This window comes from Sturnira hondurensis, unplaced genomic scaffold, assembly GCF_014824575.4.
Source record: "Sturnira hondurensis isolate 20B ecotype Veracruz unplaced genomic scaffold, ASM1482457v3 Scaffold0021143, whole genome shotgun sequence".
Lineage (NCBI taxonomy): Eukaryota > Metazoa > Chordata > Mammalia > Chiroptera > Phyllostomidae > Sturnira > Sturnira hondurensis.
The window spans coordinates 27,323,113-27,339,848 of NW_028093774.1; the positions used below are offsets into that span (position 1 = coordinate 27,323,113).

The 16,736-nt window shown below is 45.0% G+C and overlaps 1 long non-coding RNA gene across 1 annotated transcript; it reads right to left on the reverse strand.

The window, feature by feature from the left end:
- Nucleotides 1-1,735: 1,735 nt before the first annotated feature.
- On the reverse strand, nt 1,736-5,583 carry LOC118976805 (uncharacterized). Its single transcript, XR_005064349.1, has 3 exons — nt 5,443-5,583; nt 3,246-3,328; nt 1,736-1,916 (listed from the first exon to the last, which is right to left on the reverse strand). It is a non-coding gene; the product is annotated as an uncharacterized LOC118976805 (long non-coding RNA).
- Nucleotides 5,584-16,736: the final 11,153 nt, after the last annotated feature.

Here is a 16,736-nt window from a genome sequence, read left to right on the forward strand (position 1 = left end):
TTTCACATGAGATATTTCAAGTTCTGCTGCTGGGCGTTTTGCAAATGCTACACTGTTGGTTTTGACCGTGGAGAAAGGGGTCCAGGAAACAAGAAACACACGAGGTCTCCAGACGCTGGAAAGTGCAAGGAAACACATTCTCTCCCTGGGCCTCCAGGAGGGACCCAGTTCTGACCTTCAGAACTGTGGGATAATAAATACGTGTTCCCATCAGTCACTGAATTTGGGGTGATCTCTTCCAGCTGCCCTAGGACACAGATGCACTGAGTAGTGGTGGAGACCTGTGGGTCTGGTCAGCGGTGGAGGCAAGAACACAGAGGAACATCCACAGGCTATTCTGACACTGACTCCATCCTGCCGGAGGGCTCCTCGCAGAGGCCACAGACCTTGCAGGCAAGAGCGGCTACTTCTCATTCTTGGGAAGTCTTGCTATCCACAGAGGCATGGCTCAAGGCCTGAGCAGGTTGAGGGGCTGGGGGGCTATCCAGAGTGGAGGATGGGGAGTGAGAACTCAAAGTCCTTTGGCAGGCCCAGGCTGCAGTCTTCAGTCTCCACAGAAAACCTCAGAGGAAGGGCCTGCCGGGAAGGTGCGACTGCAGCCGTTGGCTCAGTTTCCACATCCTGCTTACGAAGGCCTGCATTCACACCCAGCTTGGGAGGCTCAGTCTCAGCTTCTGTGGTCTCTGCCGTTGTTTCATCTGCCCCACGAGCCAGTTCTCAAAAATATTTATTGAATGAATAAACAACCAAACAAACAGATGACTGAATGAACAAAAATAGTCCAGTATAAACTACCTAAATGCTACCACAAGATACCCCTGCTTTTCTTGGCTTGGGGGTGGGGGTCGGGACTGGGAATGAGATAGAGATTGGCAAAGATCCTTTTTCCCTTTTAATCTCCCTAGGAAGGGCCGATGGAGCGAGCAGACAGCCTCCCTGAAGTCAGACACCAATGCAGGTGTCCTTGGGCCCCAAATAGAAAGGTGGTTGGAAGCCTTGTTGCTGCTGCTATAGTTGGTATGCAGGCAGACACTCCCAGAACGTTCAAAATCTGAGGGGTTGGATGCTAATAACCTGTAATCAATGTTGCGTTTGCCAACAGCCAAAAGAAAAATGAACGTTTAATTGAGCAAGATTTGGCATCAATCAATGATGTGACTTTAGTCAGGCAAAACGGACAGAGTACTGAGTCAGACTTCCCATCGTCAGAATTGTTCTCTGCTGGAGCAAAGAAGTCGAAATGTGGATATACGGCCCATCTTTCCCAGCCCAGGGCCATAACTCACTGTGAAAAAAATCCTCTATATCTGTTTTTAAGTCTTGAGTTTCTTCTTTAAGTTCTAGCAGAGCCTAACTCATTTGATACTGCCTAGCTCTTTCACAGAAGTGTTATATTTTATTATATGTTGATGGTAGTTTCTAAGAGAAAAAAATGGAATAATTAAATTAGCAGACACCTGGCCAAAGAGCCACAGAAAGAGAAGCTTGAAGTAACAGTAGCAGGTCCAAAAATCCTGGCAAGATGGCAGCGGTGTGACTGTATAGGGGTCTTCTTGAATCTTCACATGAAAACATGTGTAGATTAAGTACTAAAGTCAACAAACTTGGCCCTGGGCAGCACTCACCACAAAACTGCCAATGAAGTATCCTCATAAACCCCAACTGCCAGCAAGTTGGGATAATGGGGCCCCCAGTGGGGCCCATTCCTGGGAATGGGAGCAGAATTCTGCTCCAGGAATGGGCCCCACTGGGAGCAGAATGAATACGGAGCAGGAGTGGTGTTTTAGACCGATTCAGCCTGCCCACAAAAGCAGGCAAAAAAACAGCTGCAGACCTCCATGCTGATGACCTTCCCCCCCATCTGCTTAGGTGACCAGACTGGCTCTCTGCTGCTCTGAAGTCATTGCTTTGTTGACCTATATGGACATAGGTTTTCAGCTTAACACTTGTTATTCCTTCAGACACACTTTTGCCATCACCCTCTGGCTTTACCCATAATTTCAATCAATTAATTAATCCTACCTCTGCCCTCTGGAGCTATAAAGAAGTTGCTTCCCTCCTCCATAGGACAGTTTCAAATATGATAACAGCTATCACAGGCCCTCTGAAAGCATCTGTCTTTCAGGCTGAGTATCCCAGTTTCTTCGAAAGCTCCTTCTGGAATATGGCATCCAGAATTCTTCCTCCAGACCCTGCCTCTGGGCTTGTTGCAGTTTAGTTCATGGAATAACAGGAAAAATACCAGCCCTGGAGCCAGGTAGCTTATAGCTAAGTTCTGGAATCTCCACCTTCTGGCTAGCCTATTACTCTCTGGGCCTCAGTTGTCTTCATCTACAGTATGGGGATAATGTTAAGTCATAGATTGACTCTGAGACTCAGTGACATATATGTAGCCACTTTGAGAACTCCAGGGCATGGACAAAATATGCATAAGTGTTTAGGCATTATTTTTCAAAGTTGGAACATCATTGGCATCCTAATTGCATTTCTAGAAAAAGCTCATTCCAGAACTAATCTGTTTAGAAGAATGGATTATCTTCTCTCTCTTCTAGTCTCTAGGCTTCTTGCAACACCATTTAAGTTACATGAACTCAGCAGGCCTATCACATTGTTGGTCCCCACTGAGCTGGCAGCAAGCTGAGTGAGAGCCACGCTGCAGACTCTGGTTTCTTAACTGTCTTAGACAAGTTCATACGTAGTATTATACAGCACCTTGATGAAGAGAGTTGCTGCCAGCCCCGTACAAAAGGCATTCCACACCAAATTGGAATAGTACATCATGCTTTCCCCAACTTAATCTTAAGGAACTCTTTTTTTCTAGGGGAGGGACTGTACAGAAATCTTTGCACCTTTCTTATTTAAAAAACCTTACAGTTATATACATCCAAGTTTTATTGTCCTCAATATCTTTATATGAATCTTTACCTAAGAACCAATCTAAAACTCTGTTAATTCTCATTTTGGCCTTTCTCTCTCCTCTGGATAACAAATGCCATATTCCCACTGTAGGGTATATGCATGCTTTTAGTTGTCGTTCAGGTTTCACAGGGTATCCCCTACCAGTATACCAAGATTTGTTAAACAGGTCCGACATGTAATCCAGAGGTTCTTGATTGCTTCCTTAACTACTGCTCTAAAGTTCAACCATCTTTAAAAGTCATCAATAAAGTTTTAGAAAATGCATGTGATTGGCTGTTTTAATGAAAGGGTGCTTTTAAAAATCAGAGGCAAAGGGCGTTATTCACTTTGGTTAAATAAACGGAACCTCCTGGGAACCTGGATTCTTGGCCAGAATCAATAGGCCCATGCCCATGAGGTGCTAGTTAACCTTGAATCACCAGCCAACAACATAGGAGAAAATAAATAGTCACATAAAAGTTAGTGTTAAAACCAAAACATTCACATTTCATTGGGGTAAGTTGTACTGTCACATACTGAGAATGCACGTAAGCTTTCAAATATACTCGTATAAACTTTCCCATAGACAGATATTCTCTCTCCACACACACATGTCCAGTTACATGGTTGCCCTTACACCCAGCAAGAACTAACCTCACACCCATTCTTGGAGAAAGGGTGATGACAATTTATGGGTGTGTAATAATACCATCCAATCACAGCAAGGCAAGGAATAAATCTCACATCATAAAACTTCAAAGAGAAAATAAGTTAGTGATTAATATTAAGCGCTTGGTTAACAGTCTCATTGGTGAAAGTCTCCAAAAGATGTTAACTGAAACATTAACCCAACCATCATTGGTATCTGAGCAGTTAAGCAGATCAGAGACCCTCATGTGATATTTACACCCATGTAGCTAGATCCAGGACTTCACTGGATATATCTTAACTCTGAATGTGTTTATGAAGTGTCTCAGACAAGGTAGATGAATTTTTCATTGTCTCATTTCCTCCCTTTCCTGGTACCCTTTATGCTACTGGTACTTTGTAGTTTATGGTTTCAGGAAACTCCCTTCAAATTTCTGACCTGCAGGATATTTCCCAATGAAATTGCAAACTCTGTGCATATAAACCAGGTCTTCAGATTCCTTTCTCTTTCCCTGCTGAGCTCTTAATCCTGTGCTTTTCATAAAGCAAACACCCAATAGACATCGCATGACCCGATGGCCTAACTTGGCCTTGGAGATATTGACATGATTCAGTCCTGAATTCCATGGTGCAGCATGAAAAGAACAGTTAAGATAGTCTGGGACTTACACCTTCCTGTAAAACCCCCTCTTCCTACACTTACTGCAGACCCTGTGACTTATTCATACTTTGATGTATTTTTGCCTTGGCTATGCTTTTTAAAATCTTGTGACTAGGATTTCCTTTCACATTCAGATAGTGAGTTAAAGAGATAACCCTTTCTAAATTGTTAGCACTTCCAAGAGTCACAAGGTTGAGGTCAAAAGTTGCTCCTATGCAAGAAAAGGTCAAGTACGGTTGCTCACCCAAGAAGCACAGCAGGGCAAATCACATGCCTCCAAGCAGAGCTGGTCCCGTGAAGTGGCAGAGGAGTCTGCTTTTGATCTGTGGTAGTCTGAAACCTGGCCATTGCCTGAGATCTGAATCTTGGACTTTCCATTTTTCCATTTTCCAAGTGTGTGCTTATTTAGATTTTTATAATCTGGTTATAAACTCCTAGGGATGTCAAGGAATAAAACAACCAGTCAGCTTGAAGTTAAAGATGAATGAACACAGGACAGAGAAACAAGGTCCAATTCCTACTGAAGACTCAGCTAGCTTTGTACCACGGGGGCATCAGCTTGATTGCATAAGGTAGCTGACTCCATAGCAAAATTGGACACATCAGGAAATGACCCTTTTGCTGTCAGCTCAGCTTCTTCTCTATGGCCAGGCCTCACTGTCTCACACATTTAGTCAAACCTCACAAACTCACACATTTCTGGACAAAAGGGTTGATTTACTTGGCCAACACATCCTTGAAGATGACATCATTTGCAGCAGGTGGTCATCAAGCATATACACAAAGACCTCAAATACACAAAAGGAACATATACATCACCCACAGTCACTATCCCTCCGTGTGCCCTTGGCCAAATACAGTATGCCAACAGAGATGTTGCTTCACCCCAAGTCCCTGTTAATGCTGGCTAGCAGCTCCCCAATGCTGCGTATCAGGACTGTCTCTACACAACTAACAGACAGTGGCTATTGGTTAAGTTGACCAAGGCTTGGCTTCAAAGATACCAAGTCTAGAGCCTGGAATAGGGATGCGAGTGATGCTTCTGTTCTGCCTCCTCCTCGCATGCAGGGAATTTGGAAGGTCACTTTGCTCTGACCCACGATGCCAACCACCGCTTGTGAAGACTGAGTCTAATGGCCTCCTGGCATACACTCTGGCTGACAGGTTTGTTAAAAACATGAGAAAACAAATGAGCAAAGTCGATTTAACAAAATAAACAAAACCCAAGGACATACCTCCTCTCCACCTGACTGTTTCCCAGGCCTGTTCCAGATCGTCTCTTCCACCAAAGCTTGGCCCTGAGCCTGAGTGCAGTTGCATCCTTGCTGGAGGGAGGACTCTCCATGTCCCAACCAACCTCTCACTAGGGCACCATGTCTCTCTACTCTAAACCACTTTCCTGTAAAGGCAAGAAAATCAAGGGGAAAAATTAGTACCCAACCCAATTAGTAGGATGATCCAAACACCACTGAGTGTGCTAGCCAAGGACAAGGGGTGCAGCCTCCTCAGCCCTGTCTCTCTGGCATCTGGGGGAAAGAACATTGGTTGCCACGGTTTCAAGACATGGGCAGTGGGAGCTGCACTAGTGGGAAGAGCACAGGGGACAGGCCTTCAGATAAGGTCCCACTTTATTCACAATGGAGCTGGGTTCTGATTCTGGCTCAGGAATGTCTTGCCTGGTAGAGGGATGCGGCAGCTGACATTTGGGGGTTTGGGGAATGATAGTCGTAATCAAGACAGTGACGTGGTTTCTGTGTTTTTCATTTGGGAGGGAAATTGAGTAAGGGGATATACCTGAGAAGAGTCATCTGGATGCATATTTAAATAAAGATAGATTTGTTTTAAAAGTCAGATTAGGTGGAATCCAAGGAGAAGGTGTCCTACTACACTCTGGAGCCAGGACCCTTCGCAGGACCTCAGCCACGGGGCCCAGACCTTCACCTGCACGTTGATGCCGTTCGGCTTCCTGGTTGTTCTCTCTGCATTTTTCAAGAGAGGGAATCTAGTTAGCTTCTGGCCAAGTGAACTGCCACTGGGGTGGGAGGGAGAATGCACTGTAAAGGAATTGGGCTGGGTTGGGGTAATATGATTCCTCTAAGAAGGGAGTGTGGGGGCCGGATAGGATTGATGAGCACTGCGGCAGAAGACCCCTCCTATTTCACCTCTTGAGATGGGGAAAGATTCTTATTTACATCACATCAATATGAATCAGAAGAGCAGACCTGGAGCAAAGGAATCCCTCCTAACCTGGTCATCAAAGCAGGCTGAAGGGAGACCAGATGCCTTCCAGTCAATACATAGAACATTTGAGAAAGCTGGCACGGGGATGAGAGAGAAAGGGCAAGAAGATATGCACACTGCAGATTAATTAAATGTCTTGAAAGAGCAGACTCCCTCGCTCTCCCTCAGACCCGCCTCAACTCTGTTCCCACCCAGAGGGGTTCATCAGTGGGAGCTCAGTGCATTCACACAGACTCACTGCGAGTCATCAGAGAGGTAGGAAGGGCACGGCAGGAGTGCGAGTTGACTCTATTATACAGTCACCTGGAAACCTAATTTGTGGAACCAGTAGCCATCTGTTCCATGGGTAATGTGCCAAGGTACCCGCCAACCACAGAACAAGCTTTCTGCTGTTGGGTAGCTAATTGCATCTAAGGAATCAACACAGCATGAAACTCAAGTCATGGAACGTGATCTTCCACCAAATTACCCCTTCTGCTTGGGTTTTTCTCTGAGAGTCAGTGAGCATGGTACAAAGTCCCCGACACAGCAGCGGGATGGAGAGACTGGGGTGGTCCTGTGCCTCCAAAAGTTAGCAGGTCTGAGGGGCAAGGGCACACCCGGAGTGGTGCAGAAGGTTGTGGTTCTACTGGGGTTCATTTCTCCCTCCTGAGAAAAGGAAGCCAGATTCAGTATGAAGCTGGGAAAGGAAGTCGGAGCCTAGCAGGGACTGATATCAGTAGTTCCTTCTATACTAGCTGATAATGTTTTTTCTCTTTTAAGTCACCTTGTTTGGAGACTAGAGGGAGTGGGATGTACAGGCGGTATGAAATGCACATCTTCACCCCTATCACTGCAGATGATACCGTGGCCAGAGGTCAAGAGTACAAGCTTCCTCACTATAATGAAGTCCTCATGGGAAAAGATCTCTTGTTCTTTGGTGTTACTCATAACAAGCAGCACCCAGAAGGGAGCAAGTTGATAGCAGGTGGGTTCTCCACGCTGCTCTGAACTCCTACCCCCGACCCCTATTCACTCAAGACCTGTGAGCCGACCTGGTCCCAGGTTTTTGTAATTTTTAATAAGTTACCATGGAATGGACAGGTGAGTAGATGGGTGGATACATGTCTGCCTAAAGAGACTTAGCCCCAAAGTCCGTGTTACAGTAATTTCTCATTGTTTTTTTAAAGAATATATTAGCATCATCAAAAATGAACAAAGAATACTGAACTTGTACAGGTCTCTCAGTATCAGCTACTTCTGGCCATCCAATGGGACCAGGACAGATCTCTCCTCATACACCTGTCTCCTGGGCTCTTTCTAGCTGCTCGTTAAATCTACACCATGCTGGATTGTTTCTGAGCTTTAGTGAAAAAAGTACTTCTTGTCTTCTATACAGACCAGTTCCTAGCACACTGCGCATGTGTGGTGAATACTTAGCAGTGATGTGAGTACAACCGAGAGGAAAAACAAGGGATTCAACTGGCAGAGGGGGGGAGTGTGCTTAGCACTAAAGGAGCGGAGCTGCTAATAATAAAAAGCATGACTCAGAGGCACTTTTGAGTCTCTGGTCCTGGGAGGTCAGTGAAGGGGTTTCGCATCAAAGCTGCTGCAGAAGGAGGCTCCCCCGCAGGCAGAATGATCATTAGGCCGCGCCCATTGTGCAAGGTGAATAAGGACTATTCAGAAAGATCGAATTGGCTTTCCAGAGACGTCTCCATTGTGTACGGGCACAGAGGTTTCCAGTGGTGTGGATAATCCCACAAAACAAAACATTGTACCTACAATGTTTCCAATGTTTCCAATAATTCCAAGAGGCTCTGTTTGCTTGCTTTTAATTAAAAAAATTTTTTTAAAGGTGGTTACACACTGCCTTTCTGATTGTATCTCACATGGATGAATAGGAAAATGAAGGCTATTCCCCGGGCACACATAGGCTGGGTGGCAGTGGCGATGAAGAGAATATTGGCCTAGGATTCGCGATTCACTGCGATGACAGAACCGACGTCTGCCCAGGGCTGTGATGGCCAATGTCTAACAATTGGCTCTCAGTGAAAGCCCTGATTTGTAACATTTGCCCCTCTCCGTGGTACAAATACTCCCAGCGTGGCTGTTTCCAAGGTACCAAGCTGACATCACGGAGCACAGTGTAGCGAAGAGAGGCAGCCCCAACACACCACTGCTTCTACTGGAACTTGCTGAGTTCAGGTGACAGAAACTAGGAGAGCCACCAACTTTGGTGCAGGCAGAAGCTTACATTTTTGTGTATCGGGTGCCAGAACTGCATTCAAAGACATTAATTACTTTTAGTGAAAATTGGTATATTAAAAAATGATGTCAAGAGACAACTAAAGGATAAGTGTATGGCTTAGTCAACTCCCTTGAAATAAAATATTTGTCCATAAAATTCTCAAATTGGCATCGCATTGATCGCTAGACTTTCAAGGACATCGGCCATGTCATAGAAACTGCAGTGATGAAAATTCGCACTAAAACCATCTATCAGTAACAGAACTCTAACTGCAACTCCAACTTTACCTCCACTTGAAACAATAAGGAGATTTTAAGAATAAGATTTTTTTCCAGATCTCTTGTTTTTTATTTTCAATATTATTGACTAACCTTTTAAAACACTATGCCTTTTCTTACCAATGTCTCTGAGAGTGTGTTAGCATTTGTTTCGGTGCAAAGCAGGAAGGTGAAGAGGCAGTTTCCTCTCCAGAAATCAGGTACAAGTATAACCGTAAATGAGGCAGCATTGGCCAGTTCTTTACATTCTATATTTCTCATCTGTAAAAATCGCTTCCAGCCTTAGGACTCTGTGAGTCTCCCCTTCTACTGGGAAGCCCAAGAAATGTCCTTTTGATGTGGCATTAGCGAAAAGAGTTTGCTTGGAAAACCCTTTCCTTCAGTGATGACTGCTTGCGCGGTCCTTCTCGCTCATGCTGTGGCAACGGGTGCCCAGTAAGCTCGACATTCGTAAACTGGCCCCTCACGGGCCTTCTTCCTGGAACACCCGCAAGATTTTCCTCTGCCAATCAGACAGTCGCCATCAGGGATGGGTTCTCAGGCTAATGTTTCCTCTACGTCAGGAAACACATCATGTGTAATCTCTTAGAGCCAACCAGAAGGAGCTGATAAGTCTCCAAGGTTAATGCCCAAATGATTCATTGCCCCACCTTGTAGCTGAAAGAACTCTAAGACTTGCTGGGCGATGTGTTCCTAGGAAATTACTTGATTCTACAATTCCAGTATAAGGTTCTATTGCCCCTCCCTCTGTCCCTGAGTCTGTCTTTTGTCTCTTCACTCAACACTGTCCAACCCCAACTCCTGGGAAAAGTCAGTCAAGTCCCCAAATTGGTGCCCCTTCCATTTCCACACATCTACCTTCCTTAGCTTCTGCAAAAGGAACCCACTTTAGATCTTTGCTCAGAAGTCATATATTTCAAATATAGTTTTATGTGGTAAAATTCTACCTTAAGCTGGTATTTATTTAACTCATTTTTCTAACAGAGTAACGTCCGATTCAAAAAACCGGAGTTAGCCGATTCTCATCCAGGGATTGTTGCTAGGAAACCATTCTCTGGCAAATTAGAATCACATAAGCTCTGAATTCCCTATCTTGAGAACTCCTATAGAATTAATGTGGGCACGATTTATTCAACGGTGAATCAGCACTGTTCGGTGATATCTTTTCTCTCTTACTGTTACATTGTTATTAAAGTAATTAACCTTTATCTGCAGTTTATGTTTTAGCTTCCTAGCTGTCTTGAAGCTCTCAGAAAGTAAACCTTTTTCTCTGCATATACACCTTTGAATCCGGGCTCCCAAATGCCTAGACACCAAAGCTTAATCAATATGCACTGATTGTATTTTTTACTGAGTGTATTGGGGTGACACTGGTAAATAGAATTATATGGGTTTCAGGAGCACAGTTCTATACTGACCATCTCACACTGCGTTGTGAGGGCATGGGTGGGAGAAGTGGTGACTGAAGGGAGGGACCTGACTTGGGGTGGTGAACTGATCGCTTTTGAAGGGCGGTGGTCTCATGAGAAAAACACTCCCAGATTAGAAAAAAGTAAACAGTCTGAAGTAAGCTCCACTGATAATTAAATGTGTTCTCAAAGCTATTGTCCTTCTTTGGTTTATAGTTCTGTTTTCTGCTCTTAAATTTGAAGTCACAAAAGGGAAAACTTGCCAGAATGTTCAAGAAGTAGTTGTGGGAACTGGTGCCATTTCCTCACGGGACAGTTTGGCATCATTATCCGTTAAAGCTGAAGATGCACAAACACTAAGACTCACAAGTCCATTTCCAGAAATACCAAATCCTCACGCAGCAGGAGAAATGCAGCAGAAAACTATCTGAAAACGACTTAAATGTCCATCAACTATAGAATAGATAAAACTGTGTACCAATTTGCATTTGAAGAATCATCGTGGGGATGTAAAGTACGACACAGGAAACATGTATGGTTGTTACAGTGTCAGATGGGCAGTAGATTTTTCTGGGTGATCACTCCGTAAGTTACACAGATGTCTCATCCCTGGGTTGTACACCTGAAACTAATATGATACTGTACCTATAATTGAAAAATAAAAATTAATCAATAAAAAGAATAGATGAAACTGGTGCTGCTTTCATTCAACAGTGTAATTCCTAGTGATATGATCCCATCGTTCTCTGCTACACAACGTATCACGCTGCCATACTAATAGTTAAATGAGCTGAAGCTACCTCTGTTGACATGGTAAATCACTGAGCAAAACAAAGGAGACATTTGCAGAGAAACGCATACCATACAATACCATTTGGATAAAGTTTGAAGTAGTCACACAAATTGAGGAAGAGTACATTATACAGTAAAAGTATATCAATACCTATGGGAATGAAATTGCTACATATGGTGCAGTGGTTACTGTTGGAGTGAGGGAAGGAAGGATGGGTAAGAAAGGGCTACACAATTTTTTCTACAATGTTTTATTTATTGAAAAATATATTCGGAGAAAGCCTAGCAAAATGTTAGGACTGGAATAGCTGAGTGGTAAGGGCATGGATGGTTGTTATTTCTTGTGTCTGACATGTTGCATTTTGATTTTAGAAATGTGTTTTAGAATAACAACAGGCCTAACACTCTTTCACTAGGGCAAGTCATGCCTGCACAGAACTGGCACGAGGAAAAGTACCGAAGGCATTTTCAACTCAGGGAGATTGGTTCCCTCCAATTACAATGGATGGATTCATTTGAGTTCTACCCACACATTAGAAAGTTTACATAAATTAGTTCTCTTAAGTACAGACAATGAGGCATGATCTTTTAAAAATACAGTAAATAAATCTTACTTTGTTTTTCTTGGGAGAACAGCTCCTCACTGAAGCAGTGCACCACTTGGGCGGCTAAGGATGTCCGGAGCAATGGTTCTGAAGCCTTAATAAACATAGAAATCACCTGGGATTCTTGTTAAAATGCAAATTTCCCAGCCCTGCCCCACCCCTCCTCCAGCCAATGCTAATTCAGACTCCAGGACTGGGGCCCTGCCATGTCCACCTGCAGAAATCACCCAGCTAATTGTGCTGCAACTGGTCCATGGACAAAGTGACCACAGTGTAACCTGGGACTCTCGCAAGGTTACACAGGCAGGTTGTCCCATTCGTGAACCAGAACCTGAGTGATTCTGCCTACGAGAATGCACTGCAAATCTCGAGAGTGTCATAGTAATATTAGTTACAAATAGCAACTTGAAAATCCAAATTTCTAAAATCATCACATTCCACATACTGTTCAGCATTCTTGCAGCCACCAGCTATTTACTGAGGGTCTGATACACCCACAGGACTTTTTTCTCTTCCTGAATTGTGTGTACCCTATATTAATTTCTTGACACACACGTATGTAAAATTTTACACAAATGCATAAATGTGACCTGCTAATTCATCATCTTGTCTTCTCCCCGCCCCCAAAGTTGAACTGCTGTACCAGGAGTGTCTCTTTTTTAAGCACCTGTATAGTCATTTTCATCCTTTTTATTTGCTTAACCACCCCTCCCACCCTTCTTCTTCCATTCATATTGCCACCCCTAGCCCAGATAATCCATGTTAACAATTTAATATGTGTCTTCCCATATACTTCTTTATGCTAATATGACCTTGTATAGACATATGTGCACATACACCCAAACATAGCATATCCACACGCACAGATGACTCAGCATCGTAAAAGATACAGTCTCCACCGGCCAGAAGCTTACCATCCTTTGGGAGAGAGAATGCACACAGATGAAAATATCAAGATAAAGGAGACAGAGGAGGAAAGTTTACACAAGTGCTACAGTACTATAGCCATGCGGCAGAAAACATATTAAAAGGGCCTGTCACCTCATGTGTTGCAGGCTTATGCAAGGCAAGAAATAGAAACTTTAAGGGTCACTGTCATGGCTTGCATGTCGGATCAAGGCCATCCAGATCAGAATTAGCTTAAAACCTGGATCCTTTGTATGAGAGAGACATATTCTCCCACGGCGAGAAGGGAACATCTTGCTCTCAGAAGACAGAGCTGAGGGGAGAGACCCTTCCCAAGGGGAAGCTCCCCGATGCCAAGAACACCTTGGGACTAGAGCAAGGAGGGGAAGGTCAGACAAGCGGAGGCGTTCTATTTAACCTAGCGAATGCCATGGTGATATTTGCAGGCACAATCATGTAAGAGTTATTTGCTGTGAGAAATGCATTTCCAAAGCAGATGCTTCTCACCATCTATCCCCTTGGCTGCCTCAGGACGAAGCAATTTCTTTCTCAGCCTCCCAGGAGGGTGTTAGTGTGCAGTGGCCTGGGATTGAGATTTGGCAGCAAACCTAAAGAGAGAGCTAAAATCCTCCTCTTGGTGAGGTGGGCTTGCTTCTGCGCTAGGGACGGCAGTGCTGAAACATGCAAGCTCTGCAGGACACGGGTCAACCCCCGGCCTCCAGGTCTGCCTACCCTGTGTCCTGACTACCCAGGGAAGTGAGGCTTTGGCTAGAAGCTGACCGCCTGTGTGAACCCAGATCAGAGCTTAAGGTAAGCGGGAAGAAAATAAAAAGTCTAAAAAGTAAACAACACAGGGGCCAACAAGCCAGTGAAACAAAAGCAGCGGGGATCAGTGAGGCAAAAGGAGACCGCTTTCCGGTTGACGACTCCCAGCTCTCCCGCATGCTGGCTGCTCGATTTACCCAGGTGCCTTTTATCATCTCCAGTCCTCTTCGCAGAACAGGAATGTAGGGTCCTAGGGCTCCCTAGTCCTTAGCGGGCCCAGGTATCAGATAGAAAAAGGAAAAAGTTGGCTAAGTAAAGAAACCTACAGCATGACCTTTACTACCGTTACCAGGGTTGGCCTCGTACCCACTCCACGGGCAGTGAAAAGAACCCACTCGAACCCTCTGGAAACACCTGTTGCAGTCCATGAGTGAGGATATTGAGGCCTTCCCACTTACCTTACCTGACTGATGTGAGGACTGTGCATGGTGATGACTGCTAAATCATTTCTGAAGTAGTACATGTTAAAACACAATAAGGTCTTTATGGCACTGTATCAAATCTTCTGCCACTCACCGTGGTAACACTGGCTGTCTGATGCTAATCTGAAAAGCTGGCTGGCAGCCATCTGTATTTTAAATAAATAATAAGTGGGGAAAAGATAATCACACACAGTTGTCATTTACACCTGTTCTGTTATACAGCAGATGGGAGGTGGCCAAAATAATACTTGATTTTTTTAAAACTGTACAACACTTCTCACAGCATCGGGCCAATGAGGTGACACCCGGTGAATGAAATCCGAGGGAAGGAAGGGCGAGGGGCTCTTTGTGGTTCATCCTCTCCCCTCTCAAAGGTAGGTGGAGGCTGAGGGTCAGCAGGGGACACGTCGAGGCCCCCTAGTAAGGGGGAGACTTGCATTCAGCTTCATAGATACCCCTCCAACTCGGGGTGACCACAATTTTTCTACTCTCTGATAAAGCCATCCACAGGTGGTAGGGTCACCCAGGTTCCTTAATTGTTTAGTTATTTACATCCTCAAGGACTGACAATGCCCAGCCTCTTTCTAAAACTGTGTCTTGTAGACCAGCGTTGTCATCGGCTTCTCTATAAAGCTGAGCCCCAATCTCCCCCTTTGAGAGGAGAGATAATAAACCACAAAGAGACCCCAATGCTCCCCCTTCAGGCTCCTTCTATCAGGTGTTACCGACAATGACCCAATGCTGTGAAAAATGTTCTACAATTTAAAAAAAACCAAGCATTACTTCAGCCACCTCCCATCTGCTGTATAATGGGACAGGTATAAGTGAAGACTGTGTATGATTATCTTTTCCCCACTGCTTATTTCTTCGAAATGCAGATGGCTGCCCACCCGCTTTCCAGAGTAGCATCAGACAGCCATCGTTACCACGCAGAGCCAACAATGTGATGCTCACCAAAGGCAAGGAAACTTCACACTTTTGTTAGCATATGCATTATTATTTGTATAAATGTACAATTGTCATGAGACTTTCTGAAATATTGAAAATAGTTCAGATATCTGTGATGAGATCTGCAAGCCCAGCTCTCCAGTGGGCAATTGTTTTACTAAGAAGTAATCAATCCCCTGACATCCTCTTTCTTCCCATACTCTCCCTCCCAACCCCAGGAAGGGGCTGAGCTTCTTCCAAGCTAAGAAGTAAAATGAATGGGTGGGACCACCCCTAGTCAGCCCCCTCCTTGGGCTGACTTGTCAGGACCACATGGCTCAGGAGCCAAGCCGAGCTGAGTCTGCATTCAGCTATTCTGCCTTCTACTCCATTTCTCCCTATTTCTCCTTTGGAAGGCAGGACTTTTCATGTTGTGGTATAAAATAAAATTAAGAAATTCTACCATGATTTTTTAAATAGCATTGTAATGACAGAAGATTAGGGGCCTATGGAAGAATATTGGACAATAAAATTTGGAGAGTAAGATTGTATTGGCACATCACCAATAATGAGCAAGAAAGAGGGTCCCCTGAACTCCAAGGACCAATAAGCCAGGCAGGAAGATGTCTGGAGAAGAGGCATCGACTGGTGGAATTTTCCCTTGAGCAACACCCCTATCTGCCGGGTGGTCTCCTGAGCAGGCTGTCTGCCAGGAGGGACTACCACACAGATGGCTGCTCTGAGTCATCCTGGTGCGCTGCCGTCTGCGTGCCGGTGTCCTGAATCCTTTCTGAAATCAGTAGGAATTCTTTCCCCTCAATGGACCTTCTGAATCTGCATCACCAGGACCCAGACCTGGGACTGAGGTCCCCTGAGGTGCAAACCCAGCCCAAAGGTAGGGGCAAAAGCAGCCTCTCAGCCCCTGCCCTTGGGTCCCCCTATCTGCACTGGGGGGTCTTAGCACCAAGGACTCAGGAGGAAGACGGTGCAATGCAGTGGGTAAGCGAGTGAGCTTTGGTACCAGAGCCTGACATTGGTGTGTGACTGGGGCAAGTATTTCAGCTTCTCTTAACCTGTGTCCTTTTCTACAGAGCATTGATGGTGATAATAATAATAAGACCTACTTCAGAGGGTCATTGTGAGGATTAAATGGTGCTTAGCACAGCAGCTGGCACATTGTAAGCGCTTCATAAATGTTAGCTGTTGCTATTAATACCCAGCGGGCTTCCACCGCGTTGCTTGGCAAGGACATGGTCCTATGCTCTGCAGGATTCAGTTTTCTCTCTTAACATTCTGTCCTTCAGCACCCTGGTCAGAGACTCCCGTGTCCCTGTGATGTCGTTTTATTGGACTTTACAAGACAGGATCAGAGGACATCCTGCCTGCGTTGTGGTCTTAAGCCCACACCAGCAGCCCGCAGGCTTGCCTCTCTCTCTGGGGGACTGTGAGCTCAGCACTTCAATCGCCTATAAATGGCACCAGATCAGGAAGCAAAACCAAAGCATCCCCTGTGACTGTGGTTCTTCCAAGAGAGGGAATCAGTTTGATGGCCAAGGGGAGCCCTTGATTCTAACTTCTGTTGTGGCCAAATCCCAGGTGGTGGAGCCCCGTCTGCTTAATGCGGTGGAGACACAAAAGCAAACCAGGGAAGTGTGATTGAGCACTGCCCCAGCCTCTTCTGTCTCCGCCCTCGCCTCTCCCAGAGGGAATTCAGGTTGAAACACTCTGACTTCGTATCACACCCTGGGTTAATGAAGGCTCTTGGAGACAATGGAGGTAGCTGTGACTCCACAGCTTCTGGTAGAAAGGGGAGCCCACAAAATGCCCATGGGCATTATTTCAAGTTCTTTTCTTGAAGCTTCCAGAGCAGTCAAGCAATTAGTTCTGTGCAAAA